Source organism: Phyllobates terribilis, unplaced genomic scaffold (assembly GCF_046119375.1).
Source record: "Phyllobates terribilis strain yellow unplaced genomic scaffold, ASM4611937v1 Scaffold_9__5_contigs__length_417890890, whole genome shotgun sequence".
Classification (NCBI taxonomy): domain Eukaryota; kingdom Metazoa; phylum Chordata; class Amphibia; order Anura; family Dendrobatidae; genus Phyllobates; species Phyllobates terribilis.
This window is the reverse complement of record NW_027362769.1, coordinates 156,725,328-156,750,178: the sequence shown is the minus strand read 5'-3', so window position 1 is coordinate 156,750,178 and position 24,851 is coordinate 156,725,328. Positions and strand designations below refer to the sequence as shown.

At 45.9% G+C, this 24,851-nt stretch overlaps 1 protein-coding gene across 1 annotated transcript in view; it reads left to right on the top strand.

Annotated features, from left to right (window-relative positions):
- The window catches only part of ARHGAP15 (Rho GTPase activating protein 15), a 1,188,983-nt gene that overhangs the window by 1,083,418 nt on the left and 80,714 nt on the right, over window positions 1-24,851 (top strand). The gene's annotated exons all lie outside the window — the stretch shown is intronic.

Genomic DNA, 24,851 nt, shown 5'->3' with positions numbered 1-24,851 from the left:
CAAAGTCAAAAGGCCAGCGCTGGTATTATTCAGCTGATACAATAAACAGTCATGAAACCATGTCCACCCCCTAAACAAGGGTGTTGTGGCGTAAATAGCGGCTGCTCCGGGGAGCTTAGATTGCACATAATTGCATTTATTTCAAGAAAGCAAACATTTTTCTCCTCTACCTATAATGGATTTACTTGTTGTTGGAAACTATATAGATTTGGTAGAAAGTGAAGCATTTAAACAAATGGATGAGATTGTCCCAGGTGTCCAAACCACATCCGCCTACAATAAAAAAGATTTTAAAAAAAAATCTAACATTAAAAAAATATATATTTTGTTAGTCTTTTTTTTTTTTTTTGCTTTTTCATTCAATTTTATACAAATGAAAAGAAAAAAAAGGAAATAAATGGTAGCATGCAGATATATTTTTTTTTAATGCTATACATGGATATTTTCCATGTAAAATGACTTTATACTGATCTGTATCTAATGTTAGACTGTCATATATGTTGTTTTGGAGAAGATTTTTTTTTCTGTGAAGTTGTAGAGGTTGATGTATTGTAGAACACTATATAAAAATGTACATTAGAAATTAGCAAAACGATTCCCCAGTGTCCAGTCTGGTCCATAGTGGCAGCTTGCCCAGGACAGTCCTCACTTCTACAGCCAGCATCTTTAACATGGTCATGATATCACGGGACTTAGTAAATGCCAGAGGCGTCAATGATGCTGGCCGCAGAAGTGAAGACTGCCCTGGTTTGACATCCATAAAGGACCACACATCCTGAATCATACTCCAGAGCTGAACTCACTGTTCAGCTGGTGCAGTCACTGTGTACATACATTACATTACTGATCCTGTACTGATCCTGAGTTACATCTTGTTTTATGCTCCAGAGCTGCACTCACTATTCTGCTGGTGGAGTCACTGTGTACATACATTACATTACTGATCCTGTACTGATCCTGAGTTACATCCCGCATTATACTCCAGAGCTGCACTCACTATTCTGCTGGTGCAGTCACTGTGTACATACATTACATTACTGATCCTGTACTGATCCTGAGTTACATCCTGTATTATACTCCGGAGCTGAACTCACTATTCTGCTGGTGCAGTCACGGTGTACATACATTACATTACTGATCCTGTACTGATCCTGAGTTACATCCTGTATTATACTCCAGAGCTGCACTCACTATTCTGCTGGAGGAGTCACTGTGCACATACATTACATTACTGATCCTGTATTGATCCTGAGTTACATCCTGTATTAAACTCCAGAGCTGCACTCACTATTCTGCTGGTGGAGTCACTGTGTACATACATTACATTACTGCTCCTATACTGATCCTGAGTTACATCCTGTATTATACTCCAGAGCTGCACTCACTATTCTGCTGGAGGAGTCACTGTGCACATACATTACATTACTGATCCTGTACTGATCCTGAGTTACATCCTGTATTAAACTCCAGAGCTGCACTCACTATTCTGCTGGTGGAGTCACTGTGTACATACATTACATTACTGATCCTGTACTGATCCTGAGTTACATCCTGTATTATACTCCAGAGCTGCACTCACTATTCTGCTGGTGCAGTCACTGTGTACATACATTACATTACTGATCCTGTACTGATCATAAGTTCCATCCTGTATTATACTCCAGAGCTGCACTCACTATTCTGCTGGTGCAGTCACTGTGTACATACATTACATTACTGATCCTGTACTGATCCTGAGTTACATCCTGTATTATACTCCAGAGCTGCACTCACTATTCTGCTGGTGCAGTCACTGTGTACATACATTACATTACTTATCCTGTACTGATCCTGAGTTACATCCTGTACTATACTCCAGAGCTGCACTCACTATTCTGCTGGTGGAGCCAATTTGTATACATTTTACTTTACAATACTTATTGCATTATACTCCAGAGCTGCACTCACTATTTCACCATTGTATGTTATATGTTTATAGAATTACTGCATAGAAGTTGACTAACGGGTTACACAGATTATATTACATAGATTCCGATACTAATCTTGTCCTGACTTAGAGTCCGTGTTATATGTTGACAAAACATAGGCTATAATATAATCCTCTATTGTATGAGCCCTTGTACATGAGATACATTTTAGATGCCATTTTTTAATAAGTTAAAACTGACTTCCACATAGTGGGAAGGTATTAGTGTTATTATTCACATGATGAAGATTGATCTTACAATATAATGAGACTGGTAACTGAAAACCGTCATTACATCTGAGATGACACTGCTGTCCATTAAGATAAGAGCTTTTACCTTAGAATGCAATTGTAACTTGATCTTATCACTTCACTTGTTTTCTCCCCCTGTCTCTGATTGGTTGAAGTGAGCAGATCTCTTTCTATCAGACTCAGACACACAGCTGCTTTTAATGTGTAACTACTGAGAAGTGCGGTAGGATTCTTTACCTCATTATATCTTTATAGAAGTCTAATATTTTTCCTGATTGAAGTTTTCTGGTTCAAGTAATAAAAGTCTATGTGTTGAGAGCTTTAAGATTTAAGTCAGTTATCTTTTCACATAACTTAACTGACAAACCTGAACCTCCAATAACATGTTGAAAAATTAAGTAATTCTTGTGTATATCACTCAACGCTACTGATATCAAGGGGGACATAATATGGCATGAGGGGGATATCATTGCTGTCTGACAATCTCCTAGTAGCATTGCTGAGCATCAGAATAAGGGCTCGTTCAGAGGAGCGTATAAGTAAAATTCGACAGCACACTGACCAACATAATTTAATGGGGAGGTTCAGATGACCGTTTTTCACATGGACCGTGCGAACAAAAATGCAGCGTGCACTTTTCTCATCTGTATATTGGATGAAACTCATCCAAGTCTACAGGGGCGCACAAAGATAGGATCCCATACAGATCATTCATATTGCAGTCCATTTTACTGATACATTTAACCTAGAAAAATATCTTTGATCATATACATTTTTGAAATTTTGGTGTATAAATATCGATGCCACACTGTGCCGCCCCCTTCCGGCTTCTCTCCACACCACTCCAGTTGATTGAGAGGTCTCCCCTATGTCTGTACAAGAGACCTGACAATCAGCTGAAGTGGTGCTAGGAAAACCCACCGAGGATGATGCCAGAATAGTCTCCTTTACGGTTATGGCCCCCAGCCAGATCTTCAAACAATGCCACCGGCATTACAGAGAAAAACTGCAATTGTGATACCCAGTTCAGATTCATGATGCTGCCCGTCGTTTGGGCACCATGAATCGACTGACTAGATCCCGTTAAAGACAATCCCTACCATTGTACAATTCACCAAATCATCATAAAACCATGTCCAGTCATTGCGTAAGTGAGAAATGCCGGGAGATTACAGCTCTGAGGACGGCGATCTTGTAAATGCAGAATCAATAAAATCGGAATCAATAAAATCTACACAATGGAAAGAATTAAATATTTGCTTATATGTAGATCTATTGTAAATGTAAATGTCTGTATATAGAGTTGGGAATGGGGCTGGAAGTCATTTTCCGCTTCCACGCCATTGTTATAACTCTGCTTACTGACAGCAGATGGAAACATCAACTGGAGTAATATTTCTTCTGCAGTCCTGCCATGTCTACTGTATGTTATCTAAACAACACATTTTAATTACACTGATACTGTCACGGGTGTGTCAGATGTGACAGACAGTCGCCCTGCAGTTGGTTGCAGAAGATCTCTTCGTTTGACATTACAGATACCTTCTTAGCTGTTTCACTCTAGGACCCAGCTGCTACCTTCTTCCTGCTAATTGACACCCTGGCCTGGGTGTTTAAATAGTTTCACTTTTCAGCAGGAAGGGGCCGGTGATACTCACATGTTCTCTTGTGAAAGCTTGGAGCTCTCAGACTGCTATCTTCCTCTGTGGTGCTAGGAGAACGCTTGGAGTTATCTCTCTAAAGTCAGCTAAAGCTAAGATATTTTCCCCTGTGTTTGTCTCCCTTGTTGTGCTTAGTCATTAGTGGGGATCGACTACTGATCACCCCACCTTCCCTATCCAGGGCCAAGCGCTAGAGAAATACAGGGTTTAGGTTGACGTGCGGCGATTGGTGAGGAACCATTATAGGGACGTTAGTGGAGACAGGGTGATATCAGATCAGCCTAGGAGGTCTCCACTCCCCCCTTTCCCTAGAGTCTGGCCTCCGTTCCCCTCTTCCCTTTGTGTTGCACTTAGTCTTTCACACACCTTGCTTGACAGATGCATTGTAGCAAGGACAGGAAAAAAGATCCGTGCTCCTCGTGATGCATTTATCTCACAGAACATCGTTAAGACTGGAAACAATTCACCACTTGGCTATGAGAATATTGAGGTTTGGGTTTAAACCTCTTGATGTAAAGATGAAGGTTCCATTTAATGACAGCAAGCGAAGATCTTCAAAATGGCAAAGAACCGTAATTCCATTATGCAATGATTAATCTTTAATTTAGGAATCAGAATGAGATGAATGATTTGCAATCACGTTGGGCTTGACAATAATGATGAAGCTGTTATGATGCATGGATCTAACGCCCGGCGCCATGCTGTTTAGTGGCACAGGACTCGGCACGCCTGTAGCACACGGGGCACAGAGTGCATGGCTCCATGGAAGAGAGAAACAACTAACGCTATGGAGTAACAAGGATCTTGGGTCTGCTCTGTAGCACTCTGAGATTGTTGACATCTGCTGAGGTTGAAGCGCTCAGTAAGCAGGAAATGGGGTGTCACTTTGAGTGGTAGTCTACCATTACCCTGGCATCCTAATGAAGTGACTGCGGTACACAGTGCTACGGGATGGCATCTTAACGCACGGATAAGCAAAAGCACTTTCCTCCTTGTCACTGTCATCCATCTGCCTGCACCCTACTGCAGCCAATGGGATGGAACCATGCTACAATGTGCTATAAGCCATTTAGAGTTGCATATTGCATAATCAGTGCCATTAAATATGTTAAAAAATGACTATTATTGGTTATTTCCCTCTGTCTCCGACACCTGGAGTTTGATACATTAGCGTTCAAGTTTTCCGAGAGCAGATTCACTTATTAATGTTATCTATGCAAAACATTGCAAGATTAAGCTAAGCATCTCAGTGTAAAGAACAGTATTCACCGAGCACACACAGGCGGCGTAATGTGTTTAGTTCATTTATCAATTTACAATGCAAAATCGTTGCGGACAAGATCAACGTCAAGAGCACAAATTTGTAGCCTTTGTATAATTCTTTGTATTTTCTCAAGACGTTACGGCGCTGGATCATTAGGATTTTTTTTATATCAGGGCTGCAAAAGAGAAAAAATATATATTTGTATTATTTATTGTTGTTATTTTTTATTATACACAACTATTGCGTATTATTTATGATGATGATTATACATTGGAATAATATTAATGTATTGTTTTAGATATTATTTTCATGCTATGTGCAAATTGTAAATTTATATATTTTTTTTATCTGCAAACAAAAATGGAAGTTTGCATTTAATGAAACAGAGATCAATACATAAAAGAAAACACACAAATGCCATGCTTATATAATATGGTTTAGGCTAAGGTCACACCAGCGTATATTCTCTCTTCCGAGAGAAACGGACAGATTGTGCAAATCACACTCTGATCAGAGTTTCATCACAGTTTAATCAGATTCTCTCGGATAAGAACATGGAAAAAAAAAATTCTCCATCTTCTCCAGTCTATCATTACGTGGAAATTGGACTGCACTCAGATGTCATCCAAGTGCAGTCCGTGGTTTCCACAGGCTTATTGACTTGCATGGCCGAGTGCTATCCGATGTATTGTTGGCTCACCCTAGGACCAAAAATACAGTCGTCTGCAAAAGCCCTTAGTGTCAGAATGGGGTTCCTTGGGTGCCTGAGGACCATCCTTCATCAATACTGAACTAAGGCTCAATTATCAACTTTTTAATCCACACAGGACTTGTTATTAAAATGTTGTTATTGGTAAACTATTCCATAGGAAAAAGACCCCATTGCTAAGTGATTGGTCGTAAAAGGGGCTCTCTTCTGTTGGCTCACTATTGTGTTAAAGCTTGGTACCACCTAAGGAACTTAATGCTGGTCTGTTGGGGTCCTCTGTTTTTTTGCTTGCGGAGACAATTTACTAGAGTTGTCGGATGTAGCTCTGTAACAAATGGAAAAATACTCAGGCTCAAGAGTATGTGTTGCTGCGTTAATAGGGAAAAATTCCCCAAGAACCTGATCATTTGAGATTTGATAAAGCAGTCAATAATTATTTCCATCTTTGGATTTGAGAGTCCAGATAAGACCATAAATATCATCATAATACCACTTCCCTTACAGTTTGAAAGCCTCCAAAAGTCGGAGAACAATCGTTCGTCTTACAGCAATCTCTCCTGATTCCTCAAAGCACATGAATATCCTATTCCACCAAGTACCCCTATGTTCCCTATGAGAAAGCCACTTCCAGATTCCTCTAGAGGAAAGCTCATCTCCGGGAGAACAAAAGGATCGGCCACTGAAATTCAGCAGGATGGATCCTTCTTTCCCCTGACATCATCTGTTGGGCGAGAACCAGGAGGCCCTATACACATTGACTGATCCCATCGATATTGGTGGGTTTCAGATGACTTTAGTCTAATGTGCATGCGGTATTTAGAATTTATTTCCTTCCTTATCTTCCTTTTTTGTTCTAAAGATGAGTGACAAAAAATGACCAGTTTTGAAAAAAGATATCAGATTTTGTGTCACTCTGTCGTGAGATGTTTATGCTACATGTACCTATATGTTACAACTCAGTGGTTGTGATTTGAATTGAAGCTTTTTCAACAAAATGGATTGAATTTGTGTCGTGAAAGATTTTGGACAAAGGATGAACACATTCGTATAATCAAGTTATAATATCAACTTAGAAAAGCTCGTTGTGCACGTGTTCATTACATAATGGAAGATATCCAGCCTGGCAAGTACCAGAAAGGTATTAATTCCTTGGTGAAATCTGGAGTATAACCTAATGCGGTTTTAGTGTCACGCAAGGTGAGGGAAGGAACAAGTGTACAACGATGGGAAGAGGGGGAAGGGAGCCCAACAACTGGGGAAAAGGAGAGTACAGACCCCTAGGCAGATCTAATATCTAATATCCTACTGTCCCTATATAGGTTCCACACCTATCACCGAGCAGGAAACCTAATCCCTGAATGTCTGTAAAGCTTGGCCCTAGATAGGAAGGGGACAGGGTGAGCACTAATCAGGCCCCACTGAAACTGAAGGCAACAAGGTAAACAATCAAAGGGGATACACTTAGCTGGAGCAGACACCAGAGAGATAACGCCATCTGTACTCCACGGGAAGTCCAAGAAGAAACTAGCAGACTACTAGTACTCCAGGCATGGACAGAAGAACATAGAACTATCACCGGCGACTCTCTGGAGACAGTGAGAGTTTTTAACTACCAAGCAAGGGTAGCAGCAGGAAGTGGAGGTCATTGCTGGTCCCTAAAGAGAGCATGATATCACTACACTACAGGGATGAGAGGATCAAGAAGGTGTCTGCAATGCCAAGCGCAGTGACCTTCTAAAGCCGGATCCAGAACGACTGTCTGTCACACCTGATACACCCGTGACACTTAGTTGGGGAAAATAAAGTCTTCAAGAATTAACAAAAAGCTAAACAGTTCATCCATTGTTGTCTTGAGGACCATCAGCTTATCTCAACTCCCTTTAGTGTTTTCCCGTCTTATAGGACCAAGTGTACTCTACGGAGATGGACGCTGTCTGGATCCTCCAGATCGTATTTCCTCCCAATAAAAGGACCAATTTACACTCAACTGTCCGAACCTATAATAATAAAACTGTAGACGGTGCTTATCAAGCCATGAAACGCCGGCACAGTACGTCCTGCCTTGATGTCTCTGCGATAAAACCATTTCCGATGCTCAAAATCCTAATCGAAGCATAAAAGACGCCATGATGGTTTACACATGAATAACTTAACTTTATCTGGGACCTCGCAAGGTCAAGGAAGGTCCAACACAAACACCGACAAAAAAGAATGCATTTTTTTTCCAAAGTATTTTCTCGTTCTTATCCATTTTTAGATGGGCGACAGGGAAACAGAACCTCGTAAACTGTTCTAGTGCAGGAAGGCAAAGGTACATAGCGCCAGAGATGGGGAAAAGAAATCATATTACGCTTTTTAGTGCATCAGTTCGCAATATTTTCTCCAGGCTTTAAAGAGCAAAGTGTGGCAAAAAATCCCGAGCTCAGCAGCTTTATGTAGCCGAATGGTGGAATGTGACTGCGTGATTTATAATGAGAAAAGGTATCTGCAACACACAATTTTCTACCTAGCTGCAAATAATAATTCATAGTGATGTCCCTCGCAGATAAAAGACCTTTTGTGTGTTAGGCCTATGAGGTAAAGTGATCATGATAAATGTCAGACCAGCGCAGGTAACGGCTTTACAAACCATTAAGATTAGCTGGGCCTTTCTTCAATGATAACGGTAGCCAAGCTGTGACTGTATGTGGTAATAATATTGCAGTCCTGATAAATGCCAGAGCCGGTGGAGGGGTTTATTATCGCCGGCTCAGGACTGCTGACTAAAGCTGCCACAAGTTGACTGTTACTGGGTTTTTTCTCATTCTTTTCTTGTTTTACAACAGATTAGAAATAAACCTCTACACAAAGAGAATTGAGGACAAGTCCAGGGGCGGACATACCATTGGTGCAACCTGTGCAGCCGCATAGAGACCCAATATGTCAGGGGGGCCACACAGAGCCGGCGTCAGCACCCGAGCAAGTGACGGGGCCCTGAGCAGGTGGGGGGGCCCACTTGCCGTCGGGCACCCCGCCACGCTATGGGACCCGTGAGCGGTGCAGTACCGTTGTTAGCGCCTGCTCCCCCCCGCTTGCTCAGGGCCCCGGCGGCCGGCACAATACTTACCTCTCCCCGTGCCTCCGCAGCCGGTCCGGTCTCTTCCACGGCTGCTGTACAGTGACGTCTCAGGTCAGAGGGCAGTGACGTCTTTACACCGCGCTCTCTCCTGAGCTGTCACAGTGCAGAGCGGGAAGACGCCGGCGCGCATGAGGGGTCCAGAGCAGTGGCAGCAGGTGAGAAGTGAGGTGAGTATTTGATTTTTTTTTTATTGTATGGAGGCATGGGGCATTATCAGTGAGGGGGGTGTGTGTGATATCCTGCATGGGGCATTATAAGGATGGGGGTGTGACATCCTGCATGGGGCATTATATGGGGGGGGTGACATCCTGCATGGGTCATTATATTGGGGGGAGAGGTGACATCCTGCATGAGCCATTATAAGGGAGGGGGGGTGACATCATGCATGGGCCATTATATGGGGGGGAACAAGTGACATCCTGCATGGGGCTTTATATGGGGGGAGAGGTGATATCCTGCATGGGGCATTATAAGGGGGGTGACATCCTTCATGGGGCATTATAAGGGAGGGGGTGACATCCTGCATGGGGCATTAAAAGGGGGGAAGTGACATCCTACATGGGGCGTTATATGGGGGGGAAGTGACATCCTGCATGGGGCATTATAAGGGGGGGTGGCATCCTGCATGGGGCATTATTAGGGGGGTGACATAATTCTTGGGGCATTATAAGGGGGGTGACATCCTGCATGGGGCATTATAAAAGGGGGTGACATCCTGCATGGGGCATTATATGGGGGGAACAGCCTGTGTGGGGCCAGTATTCTGTATGGAGCATTATATGGGGGCCAGTATCCTGTATGGAGTGTTATATGGGGGCCAGTATCCTGTATGGAGCGTTATATGGGGGCCAGTATTCTGTATGGAGCGATTCGCCAGTTTCTGAGCTATTGTAGAATTTACAATAGATATCGCTCATGTAATGTAAGAAGTGAAATCTTCGGCCTTGTCCTATATATATATTTCTCTGCGGTATCTGTGCATCATGAATCGTGGTATGTGTTAAAAGGGCCCACTGAGACTCTTTCGCCCAGGGCCCACAAAAACCTGGAGCCGGCCCTGGGCCCACATCTACCTCCAAAGTGGCAAACAGCTTCTGTCTCACATTATTAGATTACAACGGGCCCATATAATCTTCTTGTATAAAGTCCCCTTCATGTCTGTGTCCACCACTGGACAAGTCGCAGGTTCCCACCTTTAAGGCTCTCTATGTCAACTTGGCAAACTTGACTGGTAAGAACAGTATGGCCCTAGACCTCTATCAGTGGTGGGGCAGGAACTACAGAATAGTAGATAGAGGTATTTTCCTTTTGGAGTAACTCTGGCGCATAGCTGTCTTACCCCCTAGGCTCACTTAAAGGAATGACTTGGGGCAGTAACTCAAAGCTATAGATTGCTGCCTTTTACTTATGGAGAAAAGTCTGGCAAGGTTCTTTAACGAGTAAGCATCAACTTGTAAGGTGTTTACCTCGAATAAGTAGCACTAGAGAGCCAACTTTCTTTCTCTTACAGGAGAGCTAATTGGCATTCCTAACATCTTTAGTCATTTCAACTCTCAATGTCCCAGATGAAGCTAAGATTGTGGGCGAAACCCTGGGTCGATATTATTGGTCAGCATTGCCAAGATATGGTTGCATAAGGGATTTTCATGTCCAAGTTTATATAAAAGTACATTTTCACCTGTTCGTGACTCCAATACACACAATAGTGGTTCCATATTGTGTCTTTTTTCATTGATTAGATGTTTGCTGCTTCCTTAATCCAAGATGCCATCAGCTCTAAAGGCATCTGCATAGAGATTAAAGAATTCTTTCAAGGATACCATTATTAGAGACACGATGACAAAAAAAAACCAAGTGAACACATAAAATAGACATTAAACTAAGGTGCAAATGAAAAACAGGTGAACACAACAAATGCAAGATACAAAAAAGGCGTCAATGCGATTAAGAATTGTCTCTTGTTTTTGTGAGTTACAGATTTTTCTAGAGGTTTTTTTAGCATTCTGTGACTAAAGTCTATTTGTTATTATTAGTGATGGGCGAACCCCAGACTCTTCGGGTCCGGCGGGTTCAGCCGAACCCCAAACAGTTTATTAAAAGTTCAGGTACCAGAATAGTACCTGGACCCAAACACGGACCCCATTCATATGACTGCGGGACCCGAACACCCCTGCTTTCCCACACTGTCATCTGCATGACAGCGCTGGAAACATGGGCTCTGATCGGCAGTAACACACTGTCAGATGTCAGCGTGATCCCGCAGCTGTGATTGACACCCGTGGTAAAAAGCCTTCTGCAGATGACAGGCGCCAGCTGATGAGACTACTATTGTAAATAGCGAGCACACTTCCTCCTAACTCCTGTGTCAGTGTATATCTCTGAGCTGCCGGGAGTGAGGTCACCGGAGTTCAATCAGCTGATGAGCCCCGGTGACCTCACTTATGACACCAATGCTGCTTGTGAATTTTCTGATGCAGCGGTTGTGCCATAAGTGAGGTCACTGGAGCTTCATCAGCTGATGAACTCCAGTGACCTCACTCCCGGCAGCTCAGCGCTATACACTGACTGGAGCAATAACTGGACACTCGGGACTACGTCGTATAGGTGAGGATTATGGTGGTTTATTATTTTGTCTTTATTACAGGTGACACGGGCATCGGGGATTAGGCATTAAGGTGAGTATATGGTGTTTTTTTATTTTTTACAAGAGACGTGGGCATCAGGGACAAGGTGTAGGTGAGTATAATGTGTTTTTATTTCAATATTTATTAATGTTAACTTTTTTTTTGCACTTTCAGCACAAGTGCCGCTAATGAGAGAGACTACTGCTTCCATACAGCAGCACCTGCGCTCGCTATTTACAATAACAAAAAGCGCCAGATGATGGGGTTTGTAGTCCCATCAGCCGACACCTGTAACCCACAGTAAGCTTTTTTCCGCAGGTGACAATCACAGCTGCGAGATAACGTTGATATCAGGCAGCGATAACTATGCTCATCAGAGCCCGCGGGAAACATCCGAACCCGAACAGTAACACGGACTTGCTGAGAAAGTCTGTGTTCAAGGTCCATTCCCATACAGTAGGTGTTCGGTACGGACCCCGAACTTTACTGTTTAGGTTCGCCCATCTCTAGGTATTATTTAATAAAAAGTTAAACTTTTTCATAAACTTTGCGTTTCTTCTTCTTCCACTTGGGTGGAATGTGAAGGCTGCAGCTGATCTGAATAACGTTTAGAGCTGAGGGAACTCCATTCATTGTAAAGTTCACCAAAATCCTTTAGTAAAATCCAAAGTCCCAGTAAAGAGGATGAGAAGATTAAGTTTTTTTCTGCTGTTATTATTTGCATTTCCTTTTATATTCTTCCTGTATTTATTACTCTCTCTTCTGTCACTGGTCTCCAGTGCCCTCCGCATCGATGACAGATACATGAATATCCCCATGATATAACAAGCACACGCACAGTCCCTGGAATTTCCTTTGCATGACTTATTATCATGTCTAATTAATACAGATTATGGAGTGGAAATTAATAATGAACATGGGCCATCATATAGATCTAATGATAGACACGCAGTCAGCAGAATCGCCATGCACGTGGCCCTGAAATGCTCAACACATCCCGAATAATGTCATCAATAGCGCCAGACCCACAGTGTGCACCACCAAGATACTCTGTTTAGAAGACATATGCTCTCAGGTCCATGCCTGTCTTACCATTATGTATTAGGATAGAGCAAATAATAAAACATGTCTGTGTTGTATGGAGAGTCAGTGCATTATATAGCAATTTTAACTCTTGTGGCATGCAGAGCAGGGGCCCCTTAGAAATGATAGAAATAGACCTTTAATTGTGGAGTTGTGTTTTGCCAGATCCTCGGGGGAGGGGAGTCCTGCACAGGTTCTCTACACCCAGGAGCAATCTAAGTGGGACCGACTAGAGATGAGCCTTATTTTTGCAAGCAACTGTAGGGTCTGCTTCAATGCTATGTACTGTATGTTCTAACTTACATCTTAGGGTATATCATAGGATTATTCACAGAGGGAAACATCACATGATATACCATAAACTACAGACCAGAGGTGTATTCACAATTTAGCCAATTGTCCTTTATAACAATCGACAAGCTTCTTGACAGAGACATCCCAGAGCTCCTACACTGAAGTGACAATTTTGTTAATAGTATTTTATGTATTATTTATTCAGCTTTGCTTATATAGCACCATCATATTCCAACATATTCCGCAGCGCTTTACAGACATCATCACTGTCCACAACAGTATCTCTTTGGAGTATGGGAGGAAACCACAGTACCTGGAGAAAACCCACACAAACACGGGGAGAATATACAAACTCTTTGCAGATGTTGATGGGATTTGATCCCTGGACCCCAGCGCTGCAGGACAACAATGCTGACCACAGTAATGTAATGTATGTACACAGTGACTGCACCAGCAGAATAGTGAGTGCAGCTCTGGGGTATAATACAGGATGTAACTCAGGATCAGTAATGTAATGTATGTACACAGTGACTGCACCAGCAGAATAGTGAGTGCAGCTCTGGAGTATAATACAGGATGTAACTCAGGATCAGGACAGGATCAGTAATGTAATGTATGTACACAGTGACTCCACCAGCAGAATAGTGAGTGCAGCTCTGGGGTATAATACAGGATGCAACTCAGGATCAGTACAGGATCAGTAATGTAATGTATGTACACAGTGACTGCTCCAGCAGAATAGTGAGTGCAGCTCTAGGGTATAATACAGGATGTAACTCAGGATCAGGACAGGATCAGTAATGTAATGTATGTACACAGTGACTCCTCCAGCAGAATAGTGAGTGCAGCTCTGGGGTATAATACAGGATGCAACTCAGGATCAGTACAGGATCAGTAATGTAATGTATGTACACAGTGACTGCTCCAGCAGAATAGTGAGTGCAGCTCTAGGGTATAATACAGGATGTAACTCAGGATCAGGACAGGATCAGTAATGTAATGTATGTACACAGTGACTCCACCAGCAGAATAGTGAGTGCAGCTCTGGGGTATAATACAGGAGGTAACTCAGGATCAGTACAGGATCAGTAATGTAATGTATGTACACAGTGACTGCACCAGCAGAATAGTGAGTGCAGCTCTGGGGTATAATACAGGATGTAACTCAGGATCAGGACAGGATCAGTAATGTAATGTATGTACACAGTGACTGCACCAGCAGAATAGTGAGTGCAGCTCTGGGGTATAATACAGGATGTAACTCAGGATCAGAACAGGATCAGTAATGTAATGTATGTACACAGTGACTGCACCAGCAGAATAGTGAGTGCAGCTCTGGGGTATAATACAGGATGTGACTCAGGATCAGTACAGGATCAGTAATGCAATGTATGTACACAGTGACTGCACCAGCAGAATAGTGAGTGCGGCTCTGGAGTATAATACAGGATGTAACTCAGGATCAGTACCAGATCAGTAATGTAATGTATGTACACAGTGACTGCACCAGCAGAATAGTGAGTGCAGCTCTGGAGTATAATACAGGATGTAACTCAGGATCAGTAATGTAATGTATGTACACAGTGACTCCACCAGCAGCATACTGGGTGCAGCTCTGATCAGCTGCTAGTCAGTGTGCTGATTACGGGTGTGGTGGCTGCAGATCCTGCTGTGAGCTCCTGATCTCTAAGAAACCAACACCTCTCCACCTGGGGACCTGCTCTCTCTCTTTCCCAGAGAGAGAGCTGGTTTCTGGGATGAGTGAAGGAGCCAAGTCCCAGGCTTCTGCTTCCCGAACCAGGCCGGCGGGGGGCAGAAGAAACCAGCAACCGGCCTGCACATCAGAGGACTCGGGGGTGAGACGCTGCACCAGGAGTCGCAGCAATGTGGCTCCTACTACCCCCGGGATTGTGGAGACCCCTAGAAGCCGCAAGCCTTCCAGCATGGAGGAAAAGCCTGACAGAGGCGTGCATGATGGCGCTCCTTCCGGAGGAAAGCTGAGTGCTCATGGAGGTGAGGCCGACCTCCCTGAGGGGGGGTGGGCGCTGCAGGGACCCCGGGAGTCTGTGTCCACCTATGCCTCCCGGGTCATGATCCACCTCCGTGAGTATGAAGATGCCAGTAAGCTCATCAGGAGGCTCCGGGAGGAGCTGCGCTGCACAAGCGCCAAAGCTGCAGGGGCCTCCAAACAGAGCAAGGCTAAACTCCAGGCCGAGGTAAAGCGACTGACCAGCGAGATTCATCTGCTGGAACTGAGGAAAGCTGATATCAGGGAGCAGAGTGGTCATTTCAAAGAAAAACTAATAAATGAAGACCGCTTTAGAGAAATGGCTGATACCAGAGAGCAAAGGCAGATGGGGCTGCAGCCTGAGAGCCAGGTGGATGATGAGAGTGATGATGACCAGCAGGAAGCCCCACCTGGCAGCCTGCAAAGTCACCCGCAGGCCACGTGCAGCGAGCTCCCTGCAGGACAGGCGACAGTGACATCCAGTCGCAGTTCTGCTGGCTCTGGGGAGGACAGTGACAGCAGCGGCCAGGGAGGGGCGCTAATGGCGGAGATTAAGCTCCTGGAGTCCCCAGTGTGCCTCCAAAACTTCCATCTTGGTGACGATCTACCAGAAGAGGCACCTGGGGGCCACAAAAAGGCAAAGAAGACCAAGCCAAAGCTGCAGGAGGCGCTAAGATACGTATATGCCCCCCTCCCTGTACCCCCTGAGTCGGCGGCAGGCTCAGCTCGCTGTATAAGCCCCGTTGCCCAGCCCAGCCCGGGTTCTGCTGTGGATCCGGTGCAAAGGCGTGGGGAGATTACAGAGCGCGGTAGTGAGGCGCAGAGCTCCGTCTCTGCTTGTAGTAGCAGGGACGCAGCAGGAGGTGCATCAGCCGAGAGGCTGGACAGTGAGGGCGGCCCGGCGGCGGGCGTTCCATCAGGCCACGATGCTGTGGTGCGCTCCTCAGTGGGAGGGGGGAGCAGCCCGGTGTCGGGGGCAGCTCCGGTAGCCTCGGCACCTCTGAATGCTGTTGCCGCTGATCACTTAGTTGAGAAGCGACGGCAGTGTGAGGGGGCTGTCGGGGCTGAGCGTTCCGGTCCTCCCACCAAAGTGCTATTTTGTGTTGGCGTCGCTGGTCCGGAAGATCCTGATGCTAAAGATCAGCGGCGCCTAACAGCAGCTAAAGATCAGCGGCACATTATTCCGAATGCCAAACAGCGGAAATTACCGACCAATGATGTGGAGGGCACACATAAGACCGGGGGTGAGGTCGCCTCCAGTTTTATGGAGGTGACTGAGCCCCTTGTGCCTGATGCGGAGGTCAAAATGTCATCCGCCATTGTTACTGGTCCAGCAGGAATGAATGTGGTGGTGGGGGTGAATGAGGCTAATTCATTGTCTAGTGGTGTGGTTGCTGGTTTGGTGGAGGGTGAGATGGAGGTGGGTAATGGTGTTGCTGTTCGGGCTGATGTGGTCACTGGTCCGGTTGCCCCCCCGGGGGTGGCAACACCTGTCCAGAGTTATGCCAGTGTCACCTCCGGGGCAAATAGGGCATCCTCCTTGTCTCCGGGCTTTGGGGACGGCATGTTGCAACGGCGCCTTCTGGAGGCTCTAAAGAAGGGGGAGAGATCACTAATGGTAGAGGGTCGAGAGGTTGATCTATCCTTCTGGATAGAGAGGCATGGCCTCGGGGCCTTCCGAGAGCAAAAAGGGGGGGATACAGTGTGGTCCCTCCCAACAGCCGGGCCAGGCAGTGTGCGTAGGAATGTGGTCCGTCTTCGGTGGAGGGGCAGTGATGCATGTCCTCCAAGGTCTAAAGTTGTGGAGCTCCTGCTGAGGATGGGCTTCAAGGCGATTGACATCTACGCCTTGATACATCCCTATTCCACGCCTGAGTTTGATATCAGCTTTGTTCGGCCGGAGGGGCTTGAGCTCTTCTGGGTGAATTATGAGCTGGCAAAAAATGAGCCCGGCTGGCGAGACTTTGCCGTTCAGGCAGTGTCTCGCCAAAACTAGTTCAAGAAAGTGACCGTGATGACTCGTAACGAGTCGCTTTCTTGCTATGACATCATGACGTGGTTTGGTCGGTATGGAGAGGTGGTGGAGATGCCAAAGAAAAACCGCGACGAGTTTGGTATCTGGTCAGGGGCCTGGACGTTTATGGTAAAACTTAAGCGTTCAGGTGGTACAGTTGCCCACATTCCATCGTCTGCCTTCCTGGGTAGGGATCGTATCCTGGTCTTCTACCAGGGGCAACCGAAGCTCTGTCACAGGTGCGGCGACCCCACACACTTCAGTGCAAACTGCACCGTGCAGAAATGCGCGTTGTGTGGGGGTGTCGGCCATCTTGCCGCCTCTTGTGTGGAGATTAGGTGCCACCTGTGTGGTGAGTTAGGTCACCCATTCAGCCGTTGTCCTCGCTCCTTCGCTAATGCAGTCGAGACCCCGGTGGGAGTAAGCCGTGAGGCCGATTCTGCTGGGGAGGGGACTAGCAGGGGTGGGGGAGCCGAGGGGCCAGGGAAGAAAAGCAATAAAAAGACGCCTGCCCAGCTGAGGCGTCTAGACAAGCGCAGACAGGAGAGGGAGCGGGGCGAGCCCCAGACTACAGGGGCAGCCCCTGTCCTGGATGCCAGTCTTGCTGCTGAGGCCCCGAGGGATGATGAGTTGGATGAGGAGGTCAGGAGGATCCACAGGGAGGAAACCGCCTCTGCCTCAGAATCCTCCCATTATGAAAGTATGGATGAGGATAATAAGCGGTGGCTAGAGAACAAGCGTAAGCTCGGCACCAAAAAGAAGAAAAAGAAGGGAGATAAAACATCTTCTCCCGCTCTGACCAAGGTACCTAAGGAAGGTAAAACTGACTCCCCTCTGGTTGGTCTTTCTAACCGGTTCCAAGCCCTTGATAACATCTCTTCCTCTGAGGAGGAGGCCGAGGGTGAGGTTCCGGCTTCAGCGGAGCTTACAGGGGGTGCCGAGTCTCCTTCTCCTGGGGATGCAGGGTCCTTGGGGGGAGGGACTGGCCCAGAGTCCGGAGACGAGGACGAGAAAAGAAGGAAAATGTGGGAATGGACACCTCTGTGTCATTAAAGAGGGGGAAGGATTCCTCCTCTGAGGCAGAGGGTAAGGGGAGTGGGAAGAAGAAAGCCATCTAACTCAATCACCAATGATGGCGGTACCCACTCCGTTGATGCTGGCTTCCATTAATGTCGCCAGCATTAAGTCAAATATGGCTAGATTTGCGGCCTTTGATTTTCTCAGCCGGGTTGAAGCTGACATTTTCTTTTTGCAAGAGACCAGGCTGCCAAATATGGCAGAGGTGTTTATAGCTAAGAGGGAGTGGAGACTCGGGCCCTCCTATTGGTCTCTTGCGGCCGAGCCGTATAGCGGAGTGGCGGTCCTTTTTACCGCACCGGTAGAATGCCGACGCGTTATTGAGTTAGAAATGGGGAGGTGCCTGATATTAGATGTCCTCATGAAGGGACAGGAGCTTCAGCTCATTAACATTTATGGTCCCCAATCTAAGTGGGACCGGAAGTGTCTCTTTACGAGGATCAAGCCCTACCTTTTTACGAGTCGGCAGGTCGTCTTTGGAGGGGACTTCAACACTGTCACGAGGCCCCGGGATAGAGGAGGTTCCAGAGACAAGCTGACTTATGATAGCGTCGCCCTTAATAGTATAGCTAGTGAGGCTCGCCTGGTGGATGTCCACATCCGGCACACCGCAGGCCACGAGGGGTTCACCTATCATAGAGGTAACTGTAGGTCCAGGATAGACAGGTTTTATTTAAAGGAGGAAGCCGTCTCTTCAGCAGTTTCTGTTGTTGAGGTGGAGTTCTCCGATCACTGTATGATTTTGTTTTCCCTGAATGTTACAGAGACCCCCCGGATGGGAAGAGGCTTTTGGAGGCTCAATTCGTCTCTCTTGGAAGAAGCGGAGATAAGACAGTCCTTTGAGGATTTTCTTCAGAGCCAGGTACCCTTACTGGATCTTTGTAGTAGTAAGTCAGAGTGGTGGGAGATGTTCAAGAAAAGGGTGGCGAGATTCTTCCGCCAGCTCTCGAGCCTCAGGAGCCTGGACAGGTATCGCCTGTATCAGGGCCTGAGGAGGAAACTCGAGCATCTTGTCTCAACTGGAGGTAGCCGCGAGGAGATCTCCAGAGTGAAATCTTTGCTAATGAGGTGTCAGTATGATAGACACGCATCTTTGGTTTTTGAGAGGGATTACGGGAAGTACCGCTCGCCCGACCCTTACAGAAACTGCAAGATGTCAGTGAATAGTAAAGTTGTTACAGGACTGGTTGACACTGCGGGGTCCCTGAAAAGATCCAGATCGGGGATCCTGGAGGTCGTCAGATCCTTCTACTCGCACCTCTTGGGGAAGAGGGATCTGGATTGGGATGAGATGTCGGCTTTTCTGGCTGAAGCCGTCCCCGAACCAGGGGTAGACCCCTCTCTTGGAGTTTTGACAGAGATGATCAGGGAAGAGGAAGTTAAGTTGGCGATTGAAGGGCTTGCCCTGAAGAAATCTCCCGGTCTGGATGGCTTAACATTTGAATTCTATAAGACCTTTAAGGACGCCTTGGTTCCCCTCTTGACTGAGGTATTCAATGAGTGTCTTTCCTCGGGCACTCTGCCAAAGTCAATGAGGAGGTCTGCCCTGATCATCTTGTCAAAGGGTAAGGACCCATCTTGCATTGAAAATTGGCGTCCCATAGCGCTTCTCAATGCAGACAGGAAGGTTTTGGCAAAGGTGCTGTTTAATCGGCTGGTGAAATTTGCACCCCAGCTCCTTTCGGGGGCCCAGCATTGCTCTTTTCCGGGCCGCAGTACAATTAGTGCTGTACTCTGTGTCCGAGAGGCGGTGGAGCAGGGTAGGGCTGGCCACTGGAAGGGGTACATGCTGTCATTGGACCAGGCAAAAGCGTTTGATCGGGTTAATCATGAGTACCTCTGGTCTGTCCTTCTGAGGTATGGCCTGCCGGGGGGGTTCGTTGATTGGCTTAAGACCTTGTACGCTGGGGCAGAGAGTTTCCCACTTGTGAACGGTTGGATTGGCAGCTCTTTTGAGGTTGGGTGTGGTGTTCGCCAGGGTTGTCCCTTGAGCCCGCTACTGTACGCGTTTTCGATTGACCCACTTCTTAGGAGGGTGGAGCGTGGACCGTTAGCTGGGATCGGGATGGACCGGGCAGCACCGGAAGCCACTCTGAGAGTGGTGGCGTATGCCGATGACGTCACCATTTTTGTTTCCTCTGATGGGGAGGCAGAATGGCTGATGTCAGAGGTAAATCGCTACTCGGAGGCATCCGGGTCTAAGATCAACCAGGATAAGTGTGAGAGTCTCTGGCTGGGAGGAGGAGATCCTGGTTTTGATCTCCCGGACACCCTTCCAGAACCCAAAGTCTCTGCAAAAGTTCTTGGCATCGAATTTGGCCAGGGGGATTACCCCAAACAAAATTGGGACAGCAGGCTAGAGATCGCCACTCAGAAGGTGAACCAATGGAAGGGTTGGTCTTTGACCCTAAGGGAAAGGGTAAACCTGATCAAAACTTACCTGCTCCCTTTGCTGATCTATCTGGGCAGTGTGTGCATCTTGCCAGAGCCTCTCTGGACTCGGGTCTACAGTTTGTTCTTTCAACTGTTATGGGGGAATAGACTGAACCTGGTCAAGAGGGAGGTTACTTACCGTACGAGGAGACTAGGAGGGTTGGGTATGGTCAACCCTGTGGTATTCCTTGTGAATACCTTCATTAAGATCAATATTGCAAACCTCTGGAAAGAGAGGGCTCCTCCGTGGGTATTCTCCTGTAAGGGATGGTTTCAGCCTTTCTTCCAGGAATGGGAGACAGGAGGGCAAGTGAAGGATCTCTGCACACCGCACGGACATCTCCCAGCTTACGCTACCGTGGTTCTGAAGGTAATTCGCCGGTGGGGTCTGGGAATGTGGGAGGTCAGGACTCTGCCAAGGAAGCTCCTTGACAAAAGGGTTCTGTTGACCCATTTTCAGAGGCCTCTGGCGCTCAGGGATTGCCCAAGTCGGGATCTTGGGGTGGGTCTGCATCTTTTGAATTCTATCAGGATCCCCTCGAAGGTTTGGGACTTGGCTTGGCGCTGCTTCCATGGGAAACTGTGTGTGAGGGACAATCTGAAGTGTAGGAGCTCTGAGGACAGGAACTGTCCTCGGGAGCATTGTGGTACCATGCTTGAAAGCATGGACCACTTCCTGCTTCGTTGTCCCTTTAACACAGAGGTGTACAACAGGGTGGGCGCCTCCATTGGGTGGCCCCGGCTGGCCGGTCTCTCTTATGCGGAATGGGCCTATGGAGCATTCGGGGACCTGGGTGGTCGGGACCGCTGCACCTTATTTCTAGTTAGCGCAGTGGTTAGGTATCACACGTGGAACGCACGGTGCTTAGTATCGATGCAGCGGAAAATCCTCCCAGTGGACGATGTGTTTAGGACCATACTCGGTGACCTGGTGAAGGTGCGTTCTCTGGAGTATGAGAGACTGGGTACACGGAGGGCCGCTCTCCTCTGGAGGGGCTTTTCTTTTAGTGTGCCCTAGTCTGGTCGTCTCCTCTCCTGGTGGTGGGCTGCTGCTGACACCATAGATTTTTGTTTTATTGATCAGTAGACAGTGATGTAGGGCTGCAGGCGCCGAACTTGGGCTTTGTAAGTTGTGGTTATTGTATTGTGTGTTATTCTATTGTTTGTTTCTGTATATATTGTATATATGGGTTTGGGTGTAGGTGTTAGGTTGGGTGGAGGGAAAAGGGGGGAGGTGGGTTCATCTTGTGGGACACTGGTTATTTGGGTGAAAAACTGGCACTGCCTGATCTGGCCTATGGACGTTGGACTGAGGCATGAGACGCAGGACCAGCTCTCAGGTCAGTGCCGGGGAGGGACTGGTGGGCTCGAGTGTGGGGGGTTTTGTTTTGTCTTGTATATATTTGTATAGTTAGCATTTATTTTATTTATTAAAAAAAAAAAAAGAATGTATATATTAGTTTGTATATAATTTGTCGGTTATTGTTTATTATATTATTATTTTTTTTTGTTTGGTAACCGGACCAGATGTCATGGTGTAGGTAGTTATTATTGTGTATATATGTATAATATGTGTGTGAGGAGAGAGGGAGCGGCTGGACCAGTTCATTACATTGTTTATTTTCTGGTTATTAATTTTGTTATGTTTCTGTTATTATTATTGTTATGTTTTTCATTTTTATAATAAAATATCTACAGGATGTAACTCAGGATCAGTAATGTAATGTATGTACAGTATGTACACAGTGACTGCCCCAGCAGAATAGTGAGTGCAGCTCTGGAGTATAATACAGGATGTAACTCAGGAACAGTACAGGATCAGTAATGTAATGTATGTACACAGTGACTGCACCAGCAGAATAGTGAGCGCAGCTCTGGAGTATAATACAGGATGTAACTCAGGATCAGGACAGGATCAGTAATGTAATGTATGTACACAGTGACTCCACCAGCTGAATAGTGATTGCAGCTCTGGAGTATAATACAGGATGTAACTCAGGATCAGTAGAGGATAAGTAATGTAATATATGTACACAGTGACTGCACCAGCAGAATAGTGAGTGCAGCTCTGGAGTATAATACAGGATTTAACTCAGGATCAGTACAGGATCAGTAATGTAATGTATGTACACAGTGACTGCACCAGCAGAATAGTGAGTGCAGCTCTGGAGTATAATACAGGATGTAACTCAGGATCAGTACAGGATCAGTAATATAATGTATGTACACAGTGACTGCACCAGCAGAATAGTGAGCGCAGCTCTGGGGTATAATACAGGATGTAACTCAGGATCAGGACAGGATCAGTAATGTAATGTATGTACACAGTGACTCCACCAGCAGAATAGTGAGTGCAGCTCTGGAGTATAATACAGGATGTAACTCAGGATCAGTACAGGATAAGTAATGTAATATATGTACACAGTGACTGCACCAGCAGAATAGTGAGTGCAGCTCTGGAGTATAATACAGGATTTAACTCAGGATCAGTACAGGATCAGTAATGTAATGTATGTACACAGTGACTGCACCAGCAGAATAGTGAGTGCAGCTCTGGAGTATAATACAGGATGTAACTCAGGATCAGTACAGGATCAGTAATATAATGTATGTACACAGTGACTGCACCAGCAGAATAGGGAGCGCAGCTCTGGACTATAATACAGGAGGTAACTCAGGATCAGTACAGGATCAGTAATGTAATGTATGTACACAGTGACTGCACCAGCAGAATAGTGAGTGCAGCTCTGGAGTATAATACAGGATGTAACTCAGGATGAGTAATGTAATGTATGTACACAGTGACTGTACCAGTAGAATAGTGAGTGCTGCTCTGGAGTATAATACAGGATGTAATTCAGGATCAGTACAAGATCAGTAATGTAATGTATGTACACAGTGACTGCACCAGCAGAATAGTGAGTGCAGCTCTGGAGTATAATACAGGATGTACCTCAGGATCAGTAATGTAATGTATGTACACAGTGACTACACCAGCAGAATAGTGAGTGCAGCTCTGGAGTATAATACAGGAGGTAACTCAGGATCAGTAATGTAATGTATGTACACAGTGACTACACCAGCAGAATAGTGAGTGCAGCTCTGGAGTATAATACAGGATGTAACTCAGGATCAGTACAGGATCAGTAATGTAATGTATGTACACAGTGACTGCACCAGCAGAATAGTGAGTGCAGCTCTGGGGTATAATACAAAATGTAACTCAGGATCAGTACAGGATCAGTAATGTAATGTATGTACACAGTGACTGCGCCAGCAGAATAGTGAGTGCAGCTCTGGAGTATAATACAGGATGTAACTCAGGATCAGTACAGGATCAGTAATGTAATGTATGTACACAGTGACTGCACCAGCAGAATAGTGAGCGCAGCTCTTGGGTATAATACAAAATGTAACTCAGGATCAGTACAGGATCAGTAATGTAATGTATGTACACAGTGACTGCACCAGCAGAATAGTGAGTGCAGCTCTGGAGTATAATACAGGATGCACCTCAGGATCAGTAATGTAATGTTTGTACACAGTGACTACACCAGCAGAATAGTGAGTGCAGCTCTGGAGTATAATACAGGAGGTAACTCAGGATCAGTAATGTAATGTATGTACACAGTGACTACACCAGCAGAATAGTGAGTGCAGCTCTGGGGTATAATACAGGATGTAACTCAGGATCAGTACAGGATCAGTAATGTAATGTATGTACACAGTGACTGCACCAGCAGAATAGTGAGTGCAGCTCTGGGGTATAATACAGGATGTGACTCAGGATCAGTACAGGATCAGTAATGCAATGTATGTACACAGTGACTGCACCAGCAGAATAGTGAGTGCGGCTCTGGAGTATAATACAGGATGTAACTCAGGATCAGTACCATATCACTAATGTAATGTATGTACACAGTGACTGCACCAGCAGAATAGTGAGTGCAGCTCTGGAGTATAATACAGGATGTAACTCAGGATCAGTACAGGATCAGTAATGTAATGTATGTACACAGTGACTGCACCAGCAGAATAGTGAGCGCAGCTCTTGGGTATAATACAAAATGTAACTCAGGATCAGTACAGGATCAGTAATGTAATGTATGTACACAGTGACTGCACCAGCAGAATAGTGAGTGCAGCTCTGGAGTATAATACAGGATGCACCTCAGGATCAGTAATGTAATGTTTGTACACAGTGACTACACCAGCAGAATAGTGAGTGCAGCTCTGGAGTATAATACAGGAGGTAACTCAGGATCAGTAATGTAATGTATGTACACAGTGACTACACCAGCAGAATAGTGAGTGCAGCTCTGGGGTATAATACAGGATGTAACTCAGG